Raw genomic sequence first — 10050 nt, 5'->3', positions numbered from 1 at the left:
AACTACCTGTCATATTTTTAAAATTTTAACATAGGTTTAGTTGATAATATACTTATAAAATACCTCATTTGCTTTAAATGTATTAAAACATTCCACCTTTTTTTTTTATCATAAATGAATTTATATATGTTATTTTTCGTTTACTGAAAGAAGTATTCATCTTACGGTTGCATATGTTTCCTTTTTACCTTGAAAAAGCCACTCCGCTTTCCGTCATTTGAATGAGATTCAGAAAAATCTAAATAATTAGCAAATATGAGTTTAATTTCGCTTTATTAGTAAAAATAAATAGAAATCGTCTCTTTCCATAAAATAAATACACCCGTGAGGCACACAAAGATTTAACAGAAATTTGCTTCAGTTTGAATTATTCCATTTTAAATATAAAGAGTCTGTTTTATTCCTTTCAGTTCCAACGATTTACTTGTGTCTTTATCAATTCAAATAGTATTTGAAATATTAGTTTCTTTCTTTGTTTGATGTTATGTAATTCAAAATGATAAATATAATTTGCCTTCTTAAATTTCGCATTACGAATTTTAAGATTCTTTAGCGAACACTCTAAATGTATTTCAATTAAATATATAAATATTTTCTAGTTAAAAATATTTTTAAAATGACATTCCAGACATCCTAATCAAAACACAAATGCTTCCTAATGGATATATATGAATTGAAGTATATACTGTAGAATATGTTTCAAAGTTTTCCTTAATAAAATATGAGTTTAATTTTGTTTTATTAATATATATAAATAGGAATCGTCGCTTTTCATAAAGCAAATTCATCCCCGAGGCCTTCAAAGATTTAACAGGCATTTGCTTTAGTTCGAATTATCCAAACTTAAATATAAAGAGTCTGTTTTATTCCTTTCAGTTCCAACGATTTACTTGTGTCTTTAACATATTCAAGTAGTATTTGAAATATTAGTTGCTTGCTTTGTTTGATGTTCGGTTATTCAAAATGGTAAAGATAATTTGTCTTGTTAAATTTCGCATTATTAATTTTAAGATTCTTTATCAAGCACTAAATTTATTTCAATAAACACTAAATTTATTTGAATTTAATAAATAAATAATTTTATAATTACAAATGTTTTTAAATTGGCAGATGATTTCCAAATGCCTTTATAAACAAACAAATTTATCTTTGGGATATATATATATATATATATATATATATATATATATATATATATATATATATATATATATATATATATATATATATATATATATATATATATATATATATATATATATATATATATATGGCGTTCTAATGAGTTTATTCCATTTGTACCTGTTTTTAGAGACATTTCTTCAGTGAATTGATCTAAATATATTAAAATATCTTTAATAATTCTTAATCCATCTAATTTTCAACTTTTCTCAAGCATTCCCATTCCCACTCCCATACGTTCTCATTAGTTGGCGTACACTCAGCTGGCATGAGAATAATGCGCTCATCTCGTTATTTATAATTTTATAAAATTAACAATATAATTGCCTTTAAATTATTTGTACAGTTTGAGATCATAAGTCCACTATACTTCATCTAACTCTACTCTACCAAAATTATTTCTCAAAATTTTCCCTTCAGATACACCCAAATGGAGTTCTTGTCTCCGAATTATAGTTCACATTTCTGAAAAATGTTATAATTAAATGCTAATTAACAGCACCTAATAAACCAAGAACTAAAATTAAATTTAAAACAAAAGCTAACTCCTCAAATGAGTTCCAATATGCCCAATTTAAAGGCTAATTAATTAGCATGATCTCAAAACAGCTTTCAAAATACAATACAAAACTAAATTGATAAACACGTGACATCACTGTTCCGTTTTGTGGCTTACAGATTTAAGCACAGATATTTGATCTTCGTAACTAAATGACTTGTATAATTTTTTGTCTAGATGCCTCTTCGTTATTCAGCATGATAGCTAGGTGTCCAAGTTAGGTGTCCAAAATATGATAAAAAAATGAATTCGATCAAAGAAAAGTAATGACTTATATCACTAGTTTCTTTGCATATTAATTTTTTATAAACACAAAAATGAATAGAACATTCAGTTATGCCTTCCGAATAAATTTCGTAAAAAATATCAAAATCCACTTCCTAAAATTTATTTATAATTAGCAAATTATGACCAAAGTTGAATATACTCTTTACACGCAAATCATATTAAAAAGGCGAATTGAAAGGTCTTTAAAAGTAGGCAAATAATTTTTAATCTATCTTGAACTAAAAAAATGCATTATTAAGAATCTCATTTTGTAAATTAAAATAGCAATTATGGCTTTTAATGCGCATTAACATATAAATTAGATTGTGAGCAATTCAGATACATTTGTTTCATAATTTATATTAAGATTAAAAACTAATTAGCAAAACTGAAATGCGAAAAAAAAATTTAATTAATTTAAAGGTATTATCTTTTAATGTTTTTTTTTAAAAATATTCAGTTTTAGCATTCAATTGTTCAAAATAAATTGAAAAACTGAAAGACTGTTATACAGATATTCTACAAGCGCTTAATATTTTGTTTTTACTCCCTGCAGCAATGATGGCCATTATAATTCTTATTCATAGAATTAAATTTTAAACTTAATTGGGATTAAGGTTTCCTCAATTAAGTCATATTTTATTTAGCAATTATTACCGAATGATATTAGACACACTTTTAGCAGCTTGGGAATTCCATGTAAAAGACAGTAATTAGGTTTTTTTTTTAACGTTTCTTTTTGATGAAATGTATAGGATTCCTAATTTTATTTCCTATACAAATTTTAAACTTAATTCAAAATTACTTTTTTTAACCTTCTAATTTCTTGAATCAAATAACGGTATTTTTTTCCTTTTAATTCCCAATTACTTTTTGTAATCGTCTGATTTTTTGAATCAAATAACGGTATATTTTCCTTAATTCTTTTCCTAGATATTTTTTTCATTTTTTTCCTCCTTTTAAACAGTTAAAGAAAGGAGCTTCTCTTGTTCTGGAAACAGAAATTGATAACTCAACTATTCTAATATATATAGCGCTATAAAATCCATGAGCATAAATTTTGTTTTCCAGGTATCAAATAAATATGCAATTAGATACCATATAGAATACAAATAGATATATCTTTGTCTATATTTTCGATACTAAAATATAAGATATATCTATATTTCGATATATTTAGATATATAGATATATTTCGATATAAATATATGTGACGTATGTAGAATGAAAAAAAGGAAAGGTAAACCATTTATTTGAATACAAAGATAGTTTTCTGATAAAAAATATTTAATTCATTTTAAATAAAGAACTGTACTTTAACATATGGTATTCTGAAAATTTGTTGACATCGTTTCTTGATAAAAGACAGATAGTATAGTACGAATAATTTTTTTTAATTCTAAAAATTAATCTATCATTAATTTATTTATAATTTTATTAAATTCGAAACTTTCACAACGATATATCTGCTTGAAATAATATTCGACATACCAAAAAATGATGGTTTCACCGAAGATTTTTAAAGGAAACATGGAAATTATTGAATTTCGGTGTTTCATTAATGAATCTCAGTTTCATTGAAACCTAATTGCACTTACATTACAAAAGCTCTAATGAAATATTAAAATTGGTTATGAATTTGACAACAAATCATATAGAACAATTAATTGTTTCCAGCCGCTTAAACATTTAATCCCATAATTGTAAATTGTAGTAAAGTTATTTGAAGCGTGCATGCTAAGTAAATTGTATATGTATAATATATTTATGTGTTCTTTAATCAATCTCTTGATAAATATTAATTTTATTAATTTAAAAAAAAGTCTTAATTAATTACTACATTTTAATATAATTAATTCTTAGAAATTTATATTAATTAATTTATATTTAATATTATCCAAAAATATATATACGAAGTTCGTTCAAACTCCTGTAATGATTTGGAACTGCAGATCTCTTATAAAAACTATGAAAATATATGTTGCTTCAGAGCGACCGTGCCAAATAAAGGATTAAATTAATATGAATTTCAAAAGAACTTCTATGAATACATTTTAAGTAAGCCTTTGTTTCTGATTTTACATAGATATGGTTTCAGTTTTAGAATGGTTTGGTGATTATTTTCATTGATAATTTATTTCTTTTCAACTTCATAGAATTTGCATTGAAATCACCACTTAGTTCTTCTGAACATCGAAACATGAAAAGAAACAAAAATTGTAAGAAACTGTAAGACAAAAGAAACATAATTTGTAGTCATCATTATTCATAAAAGGAATGTGAAAGCCATTTTTTGTATATCACTATTTCTTAGATTTTAAATTTAATTTCTGGTGATAATATGGTTTCACTTTCATCTAAAATAAAGTTTTTGAACTCAGGTTTGCGGAAATTACATAATGGCATAATATTTTGCATTTCTTGTGTATTTGGTTGATGCGTTCTGAGATTTTCTATTCATATTTAAATTTATTATCTGCTGCAAATATATGTTAGGTTAAAAATAAAAATTTTAAGAAATAATCAATATTTAACCAATGTAATTTGCTGGCCCTCATGTGTCAAATTCTTTCCAAAATGCTGTTTGATGTATTTGAAAGAAAATGAGCGCATTTTAATTGAATATCTCTACATTGCTTTACTTATGTGGAAATCACCATGAAAATGCAATACTCTGATACAAATTGATGATTGTAGCATTTTGTTAGTTGATTTCTATTATTTTGACATCTCACAAAGTAGGCTCATATTGAACAGGAAACAATTCCTCAATAAATGATTCAATCAAGTTTTAAAAAATTATATTTCAATTAGGCATTAGCTAGTCGAAGCTAATACTTCTAAGTAAAATCAGTAAAAATTTCCGTGCTGATTACGATATAAATTATTTTAATCTTCGTGTTGAACTCCATTTCTAAAAATGTCAGTATAGCAAAACCAATAAAAACGTCAAGCAAGCTTGTCGCTTAAGGAGGCTAGTTAGCAACAAATCCAATCATTGAACACTCAAGCTGTTTGCTTGATGAAAATGTAGAAGACAAAAAGATTAGATCCGGGAGGGAATAAATCCTATCAGATAAATAGTCAAATATTCAGGAATGCAAAACAGAAAAATCTAATGGTGGAACATTTGTATTTCCTGTAAGGAAAGAATTAACAGTCAAGAGATCCCAGAAATCTGCATAATACTTTTATTGCATCACTGTAAATCATATCGAGGAATTTTGCTAGAATTTGGCATACACTTATTAACTTTATACACAAAGCAAGTATAAATAAAAGTTTATTTAATGTAATTTCTGAATAAATTATTGTATAATGAGATTTTTTTGTTAATTAATTGTAACGGCATGCAATTTGTATTCTACGGATCTTTGAATTAAACAACAAGGAACGTTTAAGACCTTTTAAAATATGCTGTTGTTTCCAATTTCAGTCTACACAATTTGATGGCCAGCTAAAGTCCTATTTATGTGTATTATATTTACTTAAACTGGCTATTAATTTTCATTAAAATTAATATGCAGCTCCTTATTGTATTTAAGAATCCTGTGAATAATAATTTTCTGATGAAATCATTTCAAAAAATAATATTTCATGCATTTATTTAAATATATACCATTTTATAAGCACACAGTTTTCTCCCTATTATGATTTGTTTCAATGTTGAAACATATGCATAGTTTCGAATAAAAATTTCAAAAAAAAAATTCGATTATCACTTAAAAATAATGAGTGTATATATTAAATTTAAATAAAAAATTTAGCATATGTCAAACAAAAATTGTCTACCAAACCTTTATCGCATTCAAAGAAAAGAAATGAAGCAGATAATATATTCCATAGGATACTTCACTCCACAAAATCACCTGTCTTTACGATGAAACCCTTTTAGAGAGAAACTTGGTTTCTAGCGCGTGACTTTCTACATGTATATGTCTTCTTGCTAAATGTCCAATTACGCTTGATTGGATTGAGTTCAGAAGGTAATTCCGCTCTTTCCCATACTTTAGACTCCCTTAATGATAGCCCTTCTTGTTCTATTGATTGATTAGAGAGAATTTTCTACTTTCAAATTTTCTGTCATTCTTTATAGGCAGTAGTAATTTTTCTTTTTTCTTGATTTTTTTTCTTTATTTAATGTTTAGCTATTTATTATAATTTGAGATGGCAGAATATTTTCTTTTCTTGATTGTATGAAATATTCTTTAGACATTTGCACTTTTTTATATCTTATGCATTTTTTAAGCAATTTTATCGGCTATTTTGAGATTTTTTATTTCATGCATTTATTCTTATTTAATATTATCTCCGAAAAATGCGTTATATTTCTGTTTATATAAAAATACATTTTTACTTAGCAAGGACAGTAATTGTACTATAAATTATTTATTTATTTAATTTTTGTCGCTGTTATTATCAATCATTCCAAAATATTTCTATTTTTGGGTTCGGGGTTTTTTATTTTGTCTTTTCCGATTTATTGTAAATTTGGCCAACCACAAAATATCAGCAGATTCCAAGTTTTATCTTCTATTTAGAGTTAAATAACACATGATAAAAATCAAATAGCGTAGACTTTACCAACGCATTTTTTATACCAACTACAATCGTTCTTAAGTGTATCTTCACGTATCCCAGGTATGAAGGTATAACATATGATAAAACATTTGGAAAAATCAAAGCCTTTCATTTTTTTTGGTATGTTTCTTTTGTATATGGAATTCATCGTTTTGGTCCTTTTATCATATTCTAGAGGGAAGTAAGAGTTTGTCAACTTTAAAAGTTTGAAGTCAAAGCAGAAACTGTGTCTAAAAATATGACAAATCTCAAAATTTCTCTAGCATTACTCAATTTAAAAGTAATACAATTAAATTGCCGATTTCAATTAACTTGCTTTAAAACTTATATAATGTCCTTCTATAATATAGAGAATTTAATTTTCTTTTTAAAGGAAATCTCATCGAATTTAATTTACCAGGATTGAAATTACGAGTTTCAAATCCACGTGGACTTACATTTTCTAACTTTCAATTTATTTAATTTTCTTAAAGTTATAGTAAGAAATTTAAAGAAATAAATTATTATTTTAGAAACTTTTGTGAAAGTGCAGATATAAAAGTGTGCTTTAGTTTACAGTTATTTACTCAAGCTCACAGCTGATAGCCTTTTCAAACAATTTGCATTTCCTTAATAAGTATTTCTTTTTGTTTGATTAAAGTGACTCTATATATGATAATATAATGCGATATGCAAAAAATAAATTCACGATTGAATTCAATTATCAGTTGATATTATAGTTGCTTAAAAATGTTTATAGTCAAAATGTTAAATGAATAATAATAATGTTTAAATAAAAATATTTTAAAAATATAAAAAAATGGCCAATCGTTTGATAGTCGGTTGTTTTATTATATAAAATAAATAAGTTCATTAGTATATACTCGCCATAATAATAACGATATCGCTTGACATTTACAGAGAGCAACTTATTTATATTTTTGAGCTTATGTTATGTAATATATTTTGACCTTTAATTAATTAGTATTTTCGTGAAAGTGTAATCAGAACTGGAACAAGTTCCATGAAATTATATGCTTTATAAAAATTATAAGATTTCTATGCTTTCACAATATTGTTTTTATTTAATGTGTAACATCTATTTAAAATTTGATGAATTTGTCTGTAGTGTTCAAAGGCATTTGAAAACGATGACTATTTATGAAAACAATTAATGACGTTAACTTTGATATTTTTAGACTTGAGGAAACTGTTCATAGTCAGAAATACCAGATTATAATCTAGATTTTTTGAATCTAAGGCTTGTTGGAAATTTTTTTGGAGAAAATTTAGAGCAATATTTCAGTGTCATAATTAAATAAGAATAATGGCTTGTTCTACAATTAATCAATCTTGAATGGATACATTACAAAGATTATAAAAGTTATTTGATGTATCTCAAAGCAAAATGTATTGACTTTAGAACCGATTACGAGCTGCTACAGATTCTCATTGAATTAATACATAATTGTGAGTAAGTCGAACATCATTATCAGTCCATAAAAGAACGCCCATTCAAAGGAAGAAAGTGTCCTTTATATGCCACTTTGTCGAACATCATTATCAGTCCATGAAAGAACGCCCATTCAAAAGAAGAAAGTGTCCGTTATATGCCAAAGACGTCCTTTATATGCCACTTTGTCGAAAATCATTATCAGTCCATAAAAGAACGCCCATTCAAAGGAAGAAAGTGTCCTTTATATGCCACTTTGTCGAACATCATTATCAGTCCATGAAAGAACGCCCATTCAAAAGAAGAAAGTGTCCGTTATATGCCAAAGACGTCCTTTATATGCCACTTTGTCGAAAATCATTATCAGTCCATAAAAGAACGCCCATTCAAAGGAAGAAAGTGTCCTTTATATGCCACTTTGTCGAACATCATTATCAGTCCATGAAAGAACGCCCATTCAAAAGAAGAAAGTGTCCGTTATATGCCAAAGACGTCCTTTATATGCCACTTTGTCGAAAATCATTATCAGTCCATAAAAGAAGGCCCATTCAAAGGAATAAAGTGTCCTTTATATGCCAAAGACGTTTTTCCCAATTACAGGATGCAATATATTGACATAAACTATGGTAACTCCTTTTTTTAATAAACTTATTTGCAAGTAAATATTTTGTTAACATTCTATTAACCGTTAAACATAAAGGAGAATAAACCTTTAGAATAGCCATTATAATTGGAATAGTATACAATTAAGTCAAATTTCTCTTCAAGAAGGATTAAAAATTCTGTTTGAAGCCCGATGATTGTCGTTTCTTTTTATCTAGAGAAAACATGATATATGAAATAATATCAGCTTTGCCCGAAAAATATCAAACTTTAAAGCGTTCAGATGGTGGAATGATCAAAAATGAGTATAGATAACCTGTGTGTCATCCATAATTGCAATATTTAATTAGAAAGTCTAAGTAAGAGATATGTTTAGCCTTTTATTTTAGCTTATGATGGAAGCATCAACTATACACTCATTTTAATGGACAATAACATTAAATGTCCCAGAGTTCATCTTGGTGGAGCAGGATATTGACCGCCTGCAGTGATTAATCATCATGCAAGATTGGTTGATCATTGCAGTGGTTGATCATCATACTCGATTCTGTACAGAATGAAGGGGACACTTATGGAGAACACATTGTTGCTCGACTAATTACTCCTATGACAATGCGAGAGCCAAAGGCTGCCTTCCTGAAGTAACGTAAAATATTATCTCATAATTTATATGATCCCTTTATTATATTCCATACCGTGTCAATGTTTAATCATTTTAGTTCTTAGGGAAGACCATAAACCCTACTGATATGGCTTGAAATTTAAAAATTATTGTTGTTTAAACTTTTAATTTTAACTATTAATTTTGGAAATCATACCATACCATCATATGTCCTACATCATACATGAGAGTATTAGACAATCTTTAATTCATTAAAATGAAAGAAAAAAAATTGTAAGACATTTTTTCTAGTGCCATTTGTATGTAGGATTACACAGAAGCATCAATTCTAAGTTCTGCTAAAAACAAGTTAAGAAGATAAAATAAGGTCGTTAGAAAAGTTGATGATTTTTTTTATTCCCCAGAAGTTGAAATAAATAAAATAAAATAAAAATATATAAACATTTTAAATCTTTATATCCAATTATTTATATATAACCTTTTCACTGAAAAAAAACTATTTATTCAATATCCAAGCAGAAGTAAAATTTCATTTTTTAAAGATCTTTAAATAAAGCAAAGCAACGTGAAGTTGAAAATAATTTTATAAAAAAAAATGCACATTATACTTTATGGTATTCAGCGGAAAAATTAATTTGTAGAAATGATTTTCAAAAATATGTAGTTTTATTGTAATGTGTCTTAATATTTTTGATGAAATATTTCAAAGAAAACTATAAAGTTGCTGAATTTGCTTTCTTTCATGTTATATGGAAACATACTTAATTTAAAATATATTTCATAAAATATGTTTTTTATTCTTTC

The sequence above is a fragment of the Argiope bruennichi genome, chromosome X1 (genome assembly GCF_947563725.1).
Source record: "Argiope bruennichi chromosome X1, qqArgBrue1.1, whole genome shotgun sequence".
Lineage (NCBI taxonomy): Eukaryota > Metazoa > Arthropoda > Arachnida > Araneae > Araneidae > Argiope > Argiope bruennichi.
This window is presented reverse-complemented; position numbering follows the sequence as displayed.